We start from the raw sequence: 11,894 nt of genomic DNA, 5'->3' as shown, positions 1-11,894 counted from the left end.
CTCATTTATTCATATCTTGTCGACTATTGCACTATTTATTGTTACACAATTTATTATCATGATTTAAGTGGTCTATGACTGGTTGTTTACCGGGACTATGTGCATGGCTATGCGCATGGTTATCTAATAGCACTTTATTTGTATAATGAACTACTTATGACTGATTCCTACAAACGTTTTGGAATTTGGGACTATGAACATTTGTTGTACATAGTTATCTAATATGAGTCACATGTACAAATTTTAATTCGATATTTTAATACATGGCTACCCAAACCCTCCAAACTCACCACATTCTCATGGTACTCTTATCTCATCCTATCGATTTTATAATCTTGATTTCAACCCTCAACTATTATTATATTCATAAGTCATGTGATTTGCTTGTTGTGTGAACCGATTATTGCGTGAATTTTGTCGTCGTCACAAGTATTTTCTTTACATCGTATGTGTAAGTTACTTATATAATTTTCCTCTATCTATTTATTTCATTTTGTTGTTATCACTTTCGATGGTTAACTTCACCAATTTCGTTAAATTTTATTTTATTTATTATTATTCTTAAGATTATTTACTAGTTATTTATGATCATTAAATTTCCCATATTTATATATATGTTCATTGCTCTCAATCAAATGATTCTATTTAAATATAAAAAAATGGAGTTTTATTTTACCCATGTTTTCAAACCCGCACAACGGGACGAGCCATGTGCATCATGCGGCGATCTAAATAATTATGAGTGCACGCATAATTATTGAAATCCTCGCATGGAACACATGGTGAATACGGTTGTGTGTCATAACTCGGAACCCAGGGTGATCTTGGCTAACAGTACAAATATCGATGTGATAAGGGCATGGTGGATACGCCGCTGGTACATCCTATATATAAGTGTCCTTATCATGCCTTCCGTTTGTAGCGTTATTTAGGTCACCTAAAGGTCTGTGTTATTTTATATAAAAAAATCATTTCTTTCTTAGACTCTTACTTTCTTTCTTGATGTTATGTTTTATTTAATTTCGGGATGAAATTTCCAAAAGTTGTGAATCCTGTAACATTCGTTACTTTTCAAATCCGAAACCCGACCCGTTTATTTTATTTTATCTTTTTTCTTTATTTTGCCTCATTTATTATTCGAACGCTAGTTACTAATTCCCACCTTCGTTTAAGTTTATATATATTTTGTTTATTTATTTGTTTATTGATAACAACTATGAGATACATGCAAAATCCACCCCTTAGCTAAATTTTACCCACTTTTACACCCACCACCTAAGTGTAAGGACTATTTTGCAAAACTATTAAACAAACCATTTTCTTCTTATTACCTCCTATCACCACGAAGCCTCCCTCCTTCTTGGCCCTCAATTCTCGGCCTAAATCACGAAATTGATTTCACCAAATCATTCTTTGATCCATAGCGCGTTCCATCGATACTCTAATTGTGGAAAATGAGAACTAATTGACAGCAAATCAACGCGCTTTGAAAACTTAACAAATCACACCTAAAATAACCTTATTTCACTATAAATACTCATTTATAATTCAATTAAACTCGACCACAGGCACCTTACAACATCACGACACTAAACCCTAACTCAATTTCAACATACAAAGCCGTCCAGACCCAAATCGAGTTTAAGGTTGAAGCCGCGAACCCTCGATCCCATTCTCCCTTATTCCGGCATCCAAATTGGTAATTGAAACATGTTTTTGGTTCGTTTTCATGCTCCTTTGAAAACCCGTCTGTCAATTTTGATTAACATAGGGTATAAGACCATCGATTGTTTATTGTTCTTTCCAGGGTTTATGGGGATTTTAGGGATGATTGGAAATTATGTATATGTTTTATAGTTTGCAATCCTTTAATCAGATTAAACACTAGCCTGGATGGCCAGTGTGTTTGTGTTAAGACTATGAACCGGCCTGGGGCGCGGGTTCGAGTCTCCCAGGCTCGGTTTTATTATTTTTTATTTTATTTAATTTATTTTGTTTTAAAACTTTATTCCTTTAATAATATTTTGTGAATCAATACCATTTCTCACTCAGTTAACAAACCAAACCCCATTAAACCTCCAAAATAAATCATCGATTAACATTTTTGTACATGTGTATATTTTATATATATTTTTAAATATATATTTTCTCGATTTAAAAGCTTAATATAATTTTTTTAAAAATAAGATATATATAAAAAAAATACTTCTTACTCAAAATCTTTCAAGATGAGTTTTCGCTTATTAAATGGATGTTTTAATATATAAATAGATCCATATAAAACTTTGGATCTTTATTTCATTTATTTATTTTAAAAGAAACTTGTAAAAGTATAAAAAAAGTTGTTACGTTTCCAATGCAACTTTATAAGTTAATATAAAATATATTCAACACATTATCGATCCCAATCCTTTATAAACTCATTCTATCGTGCCTAGTTTGTTTCCTTCGATTTGATATTTACTTCATTTATACTTTTAACATAGGACAACCTGTTGGAATTCACCTCGTGACCAACCAACTCGCTAAATTCGCCGACTTGTTAACGACACCTATAAATTTCAAGTGAGTTTACATATCCCCCTTTTTCATCTTTTATATTTTGGGGGTGACATGTATACCCTATTTAAATTACTCATTTTTATTCCCACATCTATTCAAAACACAATTCAATATATGTTATGTGTGATTATTGCATGCTCTATGTGATGTGCTAAATTGTTTAGTTTATGTTTAGTGGTTGGTATCTCATCCTCATCTAGTATGATCATACATTTACCCAAGTACTTTGATTTTGTATCAATAAGAACGGGTCCGCATCTATTTAGTTGTTTACATTTTCATAAGATTTGTAATACTCATCATTTACATATGAATTGTGATTTATCTATATGTATATATAAAACTAAAAACTTATATATTCTCACCAACATTCGTGTTGACAAACTCTATTTTCATACATGCTACAGGTACAAGTAGTTGATACTATTCAAGATTGAAGACACTAGTTTGACCTTAGGATATTATACAAAACTATGATTAGTTGCTATAATTATTGAATTTGTGTACGTGTTTAATGTTAATGAAATTAAATTGTTTATTGTCACTTTGATTAGTGTCTTCTGAGCTACTGTCCAATCAATACGTTACGCCCCGGCATGTTCCGCCGCCTTTGATCGGGGTGTGACATTGATAATCTTCATTATTCTTGATCAAGACTTGATTGTAAAAATGTGTTTGTGATTTAGAGATCTGAATTTGTGTATGATGAATGTGTGTGTGTGTGTGTGTGTCGTGAGTTTATAGAGAGAAAGGAGAGGGAATAGATTAGGTGAGTAATGGGTTAGAGTGTAATGGTGGATTAGCTAGATTACTTACAACACAACAATGTTCTATAAGACGCAATCATTGGTGGAATGACTTGGTGGCTAGGGATTGGAAGGGAAGGAGGTGGGGTGGTGATGCGGCATGGGGGCCGGCCAAGAGGGGGGGGGGGTTGAAGGTGAAGGGTTGTTTATAATCTAACTAATCTTGTTTAATCGGTTTAACGTACTGCGAGTTTTAGATAATCAATCGAATCCCGATTTTAATAAATTTTGTCAGACTTTGAACGGAATCAAATTCCTGACAATATGAATTATAATTTTTTTTTTTTGAAAATAGTTTGTGTCGGGTCCTTTCCGGGTCCTGTACTGGCTTTTGATTACTTATTTCTCAGTTTTCGCGATTCGAGCCTTCCTAAATTATGTTTATACATTGTCTCCAATGTTTTAACATATATTTTAAATTTTTGGGGCCATTTAATCATACTAATGATTTATTTGCTTTCTGGCTCGCTGCCCGAGGTTATTACACGTCATGCTCGTTATGTGTCAAAATTTAGACTTTTTGTTCACTTTGCAAGATATTAAATCTTAATAAAGAAAGATTTTATTAATAAAATGATATTATATTGTTAATCATGATTACATTAACGATAATTTTTGCCGAGTGTTACACATACGTTCCTTCATTACTAAAAAATTGATGATATTTTTCCATAAGAATTACCATCATAGGTTAGATGTAATAAAGAATGTATGTGAATTTCATGATCACAACTAAGATACCATATATTATATTTTAAGCTTCTTGTGTATCATCCCATCATTTATTGCTTAGCTTAATCTAGCATTAATATAAGCATTTCAAGCAATAATGAGTTACTAAAATATATTTAGAATAGAGTATCAATAGCATAAAACCCAAAAAAAAAATAGTTTTGAAACATGCAGACTAAAAACAATAACTATGGCATAATCTGATAATAGAAATCGCAACTAAACCATCTCAAGTAACTAACTCTGTCTAACAATTTACTTCCCACATTAATCATCATCAACAGAAGAACATTGTGTCCCGTACCCTCGGATGAAGCTTGGGAAGTGGGTTGAAACCACCACCGGCCCCATCACCGCCACTGTGGCTAGAACCATCGTCCAACATTTCATCAAACTTATAAAACTGTGCCATCTGTCCAGCCGCCAAGTGTGCATAAGAAATCGGAGCAACTGCACAAAAAAACATCATCATCATCATCATCATCATCATCGTACTCAGTATATCCCACCAATAGCAATGCTATGGTAGGGTCTGAGGAGGGTAAGATGTAGACAGCCTTACCTCTATCCTATAGGGATAGAGAGGCTGTCACCGCTGAGACCCCCGGCTCGATAGTAGTTTTGCATCAAGCCTTGGACATAAGGCACATAGCACTCAATCATCGGGACACCGGCTGATTGGTGCATGTGCCCTTGTCTTTCGGCTATCAACGCCACCACATGATGCCTGATTAACCTTCCGCCACTTTTAACGTTATTTTCATGAGATTAGTAAAATAACGTCAAAATTAGTGCAATTTTACTTTTTCCCTCCCGAGGGTTCACACATATATACATATATACATTAACTGCACAAAAAAACAATTCATTAATTATTAATTACATATATGCTTGCATGCTTAGTATGTAAAAAGTTTCGCATATTTACCAACAGATATGGCACTTGTGCTCCTTTGATACCTGCATATAATCAAACGAAAGAATATAATCTTGAACTTAAGTTTATTTGTATTGATTAATTAGTTAAACGACTTACACATAGGATAACAAATGAACGAACTCTTGCAACTGATCTGCAGAAAAACCAATCTGATCCAGAAGCACATGGTAATGAATAGGTCGTGTGGTTCCCTAAATAAAAAATAAAAGTTAAAAAAATTCAGTCATTATAGTTCTTATCGTGTATAGTAAACTTATTAATTTGATATATAATTAACACTCACAATCGCTCCATTCTGAGCACATAAGTAAAAGTCATTGTACTTAGGATGGCAAACTTTATTGTCAACAACCGTTCCTGCAACCCGAACCAAAAGCACAAATTCAGTTTTTGTATCTTTTGCTATTCAAAATTACAACTTTAAATATATATATATATATATATATTATTAGAAACTAACCTGGTGGAACATTGTAATCAGAGTTGGTTTGGAAAAACTTGGTGTGATGAGTTTTCTGAACCACAATCACCAAAAACTTTGGGTTCCATGACTCGTCCCAGAACTTGCAGGCCGCCATGATCTGCCGGAGCTCTATATTAAGCACCTGGTTAAACTGTGACTCGCTTACACCGTCCCTGAATATAATTATATTCTGCGGCTTCAAATTAGTAGACGACTTCTCGAAATCTAGCAACAGTTCCCTCACATCACAAACACATTATTATTAAATTCCAAAACTTAAATTTATGAAATCTCGTAAAAATGATATAAACCTGATCATGCCTTCATCTTCACCGGGTCCAACAGGTTTAAACAGACCATCAATCATCTCGACTCGTGAAGACTGTGAGCGAACGGCATCCCTGTAGCGAGAGATAAACGGCCAGTTCCTCGACCTTACAACCTAGGACAGAGTACAAAAAGTGTAACATGATTATATATATTAATCGTTATATATTATAACGAAACAAGAAGATTCCTGAATATACAGCAGCAATAGAAGGGACATCACAACGGCCCGGAGCACCATGGGACACATCCATTCCAAATATTATGGTGGGAGTCTTTGAAACCAACGGTATAGAATTGAAATGCTCCATAGACAGCACAGAGTTTACACCACCCGTCTGACAGTTGTTAAAAATAAATCTTTTTAAGTAAAACAAAAAACTATAACATTGTGAAATTTAGAATATTAGACCTTAGCATTAATCTTTAAAAGCAAGTTTGTTAGACACTGATCGTTAATCTTAGTCGGGGCCATGCATTGTGTGATAGACCCCAAGTCCACTAGACATTTTCGCTTCCATGGACCTGTTAGCATAAACAGATTAAACTTCCATAAATAAAGTTAAATAAAAAATAATAAAAAAAAAAACAGCTGATTAAAGTTGGAATAAAACCATAGATATCGCAGTTCTTTCGCTCAGGAAGGACGCAAAAATAAAGTAAGGTTGGGCCGGAAGTGTTTTTATCATGGTTTCAACCATCTTCTCTACACGAACAGGTGCAGTAGCATGCCTAAATTGAGGACTTTCTTCAATCATATCATGTGGCTTTTCAATATCCTGTTCAAAAGGTTAATCTTTATCTTGTAGGTTTGTTACAAATAGATTAAATGTGACATGAATATTTGATATTTACCATTCCTTTAGCTTCCGAACACCTAAGTAGATCTCTCCATAGGTTTCTCATGTCACAGCGTGCGGAAAAGTTGACAATGACCCAACTTGTAATCTTTGTCGTCTCAACAAATGTCTGCAGCCGAATAGTTGTTGACAGTTAGAACTAACTTTTGAAAATTTCAAAATTAATTACACGAAAAGTTCCCGTGGCTTGGTCGCAGTGCAAGTTTAGTCCCAAAGTTTCAGCAAATTACAACTTTAGTTCATGTGGGCGGGGGTGTTTTGGACATTTCACACACACTTAGGAAAACAAGATAACGTCCATCCATTTCGGAAACCATTTGTGTTACTTTATGGTAAACAATTGGTATTAAAATTTGAGGACTAAAGTTGCAATATGGGCAAACCACGGACTATCCATGTAACAAATTCAAATTTTAGTTATTTAAAATCTCTAAATATTCAAAATGAAGAACTTGTTACCTTGTTATTGAAATTCCAACGACCTCCACGAGGATGAAAATCTCCTCCATTTCCAAACATTAACTGCAATGTATACAATGAAAATCTAAATATACAATACATATATATATATATGGTTATAGTTAACGTACAAATGAAATTAATGTACTAAACGTGAGAATCAGGTAATGTAATTATATATACAAGTAGAGTGATTATGTAAAATGTTATAGAGTAATTACATAATTACTCTATGACGTAGTTACATAATCACTTTACTTGTATATATAATTACTCTACTTGATTATCATGTTTAGCACGTTAATTTCATTTGTATTTGATCCAAACATTATATATACATATATATATATATATATATGTGTGTGTGTGTGTGTGTGTGAATTTATAAACTTATATACACCTTTGGTGGATCCAAAACTCGACCCTCAACTTGAGTGAATGCGCTGCTGATTGTGATGCCAGTTGAGTTAATAACATTATCAGCATTGTAGTTCATTTGCCTAAATGCCTATATAGTTAAATAAAGAACATTATCCACCGTTTAATATTCTTGATTTGAAGTATCATTTCATTATGTTATAAGAAAAGCTTACACCAATCAAAGCATTCATCCGCTCTTTTGGCTTTTGTCTGGATTTCTCAACAAGCGATGCTCTTTGTAAGTTTGATAACGCCTTGGTATAACGTTGTAATGATAACAATTCACAAAGCTATATACAGCATAAAAAGAAAGTAAAACAGAACTAGAATGTCAATATAAGATCAGCTTTAGCTTTTAGCATAATATGAATTAAATTAACTACCTCGAGCGGGATGTAAACGGGTCGCTTTGGTTTCCCAACATCTAGGCACGGGTAGTCATGAGAATGGTGAACTACTAAACCATGATGTTTGGCAAAGTAATCGTAGACAGTTATCTCAACATCTATGCTGGAGCCGTCACCATTGTTTTGTTTCTTTAAGAACCTACAAACCCAATTTAAATGAAATATTTTTAAGTCATTTAATTGATGAAAACAATAACAAAAATGAAGTGATTTGACCTACTTTTGCTCTCCACATGTTTTTTCACTTAAACCGATAACTTTATGTTGTCGGTTTGATGGGAACGACTTTATACGGAGGCTCTTCAACGTTCTTTTAGCCTTTTAATCATAAACATAAAAAGATAGCATTAATAAGAATGAGTTTGCTAAAAGTTCATAAAAAGAACAGAGTTGTTACCTTCATCCAGAAAGTCAACAACTTTCCCTTATGTTTCTAACACTTTGATTCTCTATCAGAAAGTCAACAACTTTCCCTGGTCGGACTATCATTGTAGTCGACACGTCTACAAATTCATCAAAATATATTATTAATCTTTTCAAACAAAAAAAGAAGGAATTTCGAGCGTACCCATGTTTAAACTCAAACCAGCTTGAGTGGCCTGAAAACTGGAATGAAATCCCCTGCAACCCAAAACCCCACCCCCGATGCTTATGAAGTTTTTCGGGTCATTGTAAAAGAAACATTGTCGAACAAGAAGACAACCTCTGTGCATGCATACATACCAAACAAGTTAACATGATTACAATTACTAAATCCAAACACTAAATATTGAGCATATGCTTACTGTTTTGCAGCATGTTGTCTTAAAAGAACATCTAAAACTCTAACAGCTTCATTGAATTGCTCAGATTCCCGGCCTTGAAGTGCACTAAAAATAGCTCGAACTGGTATTTTGGTTGCATAACTGATCTGAACGGTATATAACTTGGATTGAGGCGGGCGCCTTGATCTTTTGGTTTCAACTCCATCCGGGACCCCACCTCGTGCAGTTCTATATATATAAAAAAACAACTAGATTATTAAATGCATCAAAACAGGACACTGGAAAACACTGTCTACCTGTTTGATGACAGATTCTCCAACAACACGGGAAGCTCAAGCCTATTCATGGGCAATGGGCCCATAGTAAACAGAGTCGTTTCACCATCATATGCAAAACCTTTACCGCCCATTTCTGAATTGTAAAATTCTTGGACCATGTCTAGTATTCTTCTACCGGCACCTTTGGCCTCAGCGGGACTCCCGTCTTCATAGAGAAAAGCCACCTGGACACCATACAACAATAGTCAAGACCACATTCGGCTTTTGGACTACATTAATAAGCTTATATGACTCAAAACTCAAATGCACATGTTACATAAAATAGTAGAGAATATAATTGTATTTATAAGAGCAGAATAGATACGTACACTATATTGATAGAAGTGGTCACTGGTGTCTCTGCTTAGTTTCACATTAAAATGATTGGTATACAGAGAGACCCTCTGGCTTTTGGTGCCTAGCCCTCGTCTGCTCATCGGTCTGCGGTTTGACACACTGACTTTAGCAGGAACAAAACCTGTTGGAACCACAGGCGGAGGTGGTGGCAGTGCATTTGATGCTTTCAGTTCAGAATGCTTCATTTTTGCTTACCTGTTTATAAACCATGAATGCCATATACATCAACTTAAAAGGCAAATAATACATTGTAGATTGTGATATACATAAATTATTGAGTAAACTCCGTTTTTCGTTCATGTGGTTTGTTTAAATATGCCGTTTTAGTCCAATAGTTTTAAATTTGCGATTTTCGTCCACGTGATTTCATTTCACTTGCAATTAAACCTGACTCCACTAACCCAATTAAGCCTAGTCGTTAAACACATCAACGTGCCCCTCACGTGAATGCCAGTTTTGTCCCTTTTCTTCCCAAGTAAACCCCCGCCCTAATTTGTAAGCTCCCTTAGGTGAGGGGTTGTGATGTATTTAGGAAACAAAAGGACAAAACTGTCATTCACGTGAGGGGTACACTAATGGGTGTAACTACCAGATTTTATTGGGTTAGTGGGGTCGGGTTAATTGCAAGTGAAAAGCAACCATATGGACGAAAATCACAAATTTAACATATTTGACTAAAAACGTAGATTTAAACAAATCATAGAGACAAAGCATAGTTCACTGTAAGTTACTAAAGACACAAATTGAACAAAAATAAGTAAATTTGTTGGTCAATTATGAAACATTAAAAGGCAAATAATATATATATCGTTGTTGAATACTCAAACTGATAGTCAAAACAATCAAGAGTTTAAAGATCCTATTATCAATTGAGAAAACAAAAATTACAATTTTTTTTTAAAAATAATAACAGCTATTCAGCATCCGATTAAGCATTAATGTAACAATAAAACTTATATTCTCCGATCAAAACTAGAAGAAAAAAAAAGGTAACTTTTTTTTATAAATGTTTTAAAATTTAAAATGTATATAGAGAAAACCCATTACTTTATTAAATAAAAAAAAACGAACAAGAATTATGATTATTCTAAAAAGAAACAGAAAAAGACAAGAAGCAACCAAAATCATGTATAACAGATGGTCTTTTATTCAGGAAGACAAGAACCTAACACTCTAAAAGCGTTTTTTAAGAGTTTAAGATCAATATCATCTGACCATAAAAAAATTACAAAATATATATAATAAAAAGAGTGTCTTCTATAAAAAAGAAACAAAATTACAAATGTATACATATATACACGCACATCCCATTTTGCACTTTTTAACGAGAAAACTTATATTCTCCCATCAGAAAAAAAATATAAAATAAAAATAACACACATATTCAGTAAAATCTCACAAATAGCAAAATTATGACCAGGTGGTAAGGAGGGTGAGATGTAAACCATACTCCTACCCCAACTTTGAAATCAATGAGAAAAACTCGAAAAAAAAACAGCGCATAATAATTTTCAAAAAGCAGATAAAATTCATACAAAACACCACAATATGATGGGTGCGTTGTACGTACTTCATACTTCAAAGAAGCATTAAATCCAACAAAAAAAAGTCACAACAATTAGTAAAAATCATATCAAAACAGAGGATGAAATGATCGAAGCAGAGTATAGAAATCAACCTGACGGCTATGATGAAACGAAAGGTTTTGTTTAGCAAAAAAATTGTAGAGAGAGATGTGAAGAAGAATAAGAAGGTGATGGTGGTGATGGTACTAGACGTTATATAGAGTTGGCCTCGCATGATTCTCCCTGCCATGTGAAATAATATTGAATTCTTCATAAAACACCCATTTTACCCTCGGCTAGATTGCTGGAATAATATGAGGATATGGGGTTTTGGATATCAATGGGTGAGGGTGTTTTCGTCTTCTTAAAGAAATATTTTTAGTTTTATAAATAGATACGAATTTATTATATTGGTTAACATTTATTTATTTTTTAATAAAATTTATTATGTTTGATTTCATTTGTTTTGTTTTATGATATTATCTTGTTTGTATTTTATCAATACAGTATCTTACAATGTGCGGTCTTTGATGAGATAATTATTTGCTAATCCGGATTTTATCAAATAAAACCTGGTGATCAGAAGAAAATCGCAATAACTTAAAAATGATTTTATTAATTTTATCAAATGATCGGATTATATTATATTTAATTAATAGTTAAATTTTAATCCTTCTTTTAAATGGTGGAATATTAGTTGTTAAAAAAAGTTCAAATAAACAATAATCACAATAACTTAAATGATTATATTAATTTTGTCGGATGACCGGGGTTTTAGGATTTTTTTTATTAATAGTTAAATCATAATCCTGCTTTTATCGAATAAACCTCGGTCATCCATAGAAACATTAATTACAATAACTTAAATGACTTCATTGATATCGTCGGATGACCAGCTTTTATGATTTTTAATTT

The 11,894-nt window shown here is 33.4% G+C and overlaps 1 pseudogene across 1 annotated transcript; it reads right to left on the bottom strand.

The window, feature by feature from the left end:
• Positions 1 to 4,114: 4,114 nt before the first annotated feature.
• Positions 4,115 to 11,323, bottom strand: LOC143574592 (protein argonaute 4A-like; annotated as a pseudogene). The gene is made up of 21 exons (XR_013142625.1): positions 11,093 to 11,323; positions 9,387 to 9,609; positions 9,037 to 9,242; positions 8,762 to 8,968; positions 8,545 to 8,681; positions 8,396 to 8,479; positions 8,197 to 8,341; positions 7,953 to 8,115; positions 7,743 to 7,859; positions 7,550 to 7,657; positions 7,150 to 7,212; positions 6,686 to 6,799; positions 6,445 to 6,609; positions 6,243 to 6,355; positions 6,031 to 6,168; positions 5,815 to 5,945; positions 5,501 to 5,742; positions 5,324 to 5,397; positions 5,137 to 5,231; positions 5,029 to 5,060; positions 4,115 to 4,550 (listed from the first exon to the last, which is right to left on the bottom strand). The product of XR_013142625.1 is annotated as a protein argonaute 4A-like (transcript).
• Positions 11,324 to 11,894: the final 571 nt, after the last annotated feature.

This window comes from Bidens hawaiensis, unplaced genomic scaffold, assembly GCF_021521415.1.
Source record: "Bidens hawaiensis isolate Kalapana, Puna unplaced genomic scaffold, B.hawaiensis_p1.1 tig00027065_1, whole genome shotgun sequence".
In the NCBI taxonomy this organism is placed as follows: Eukaryota; Viridiplantae; Streptophyta; class Magnoliopsida; order Asterales; family Asteraceae; genus Bidens; species Bidens hawaiensis.
The sequence above is the reverse complement of the archived record's forward strand: the minus strand, read 5'-3'. Positions and strand labels throughout refer to the sequence as shown.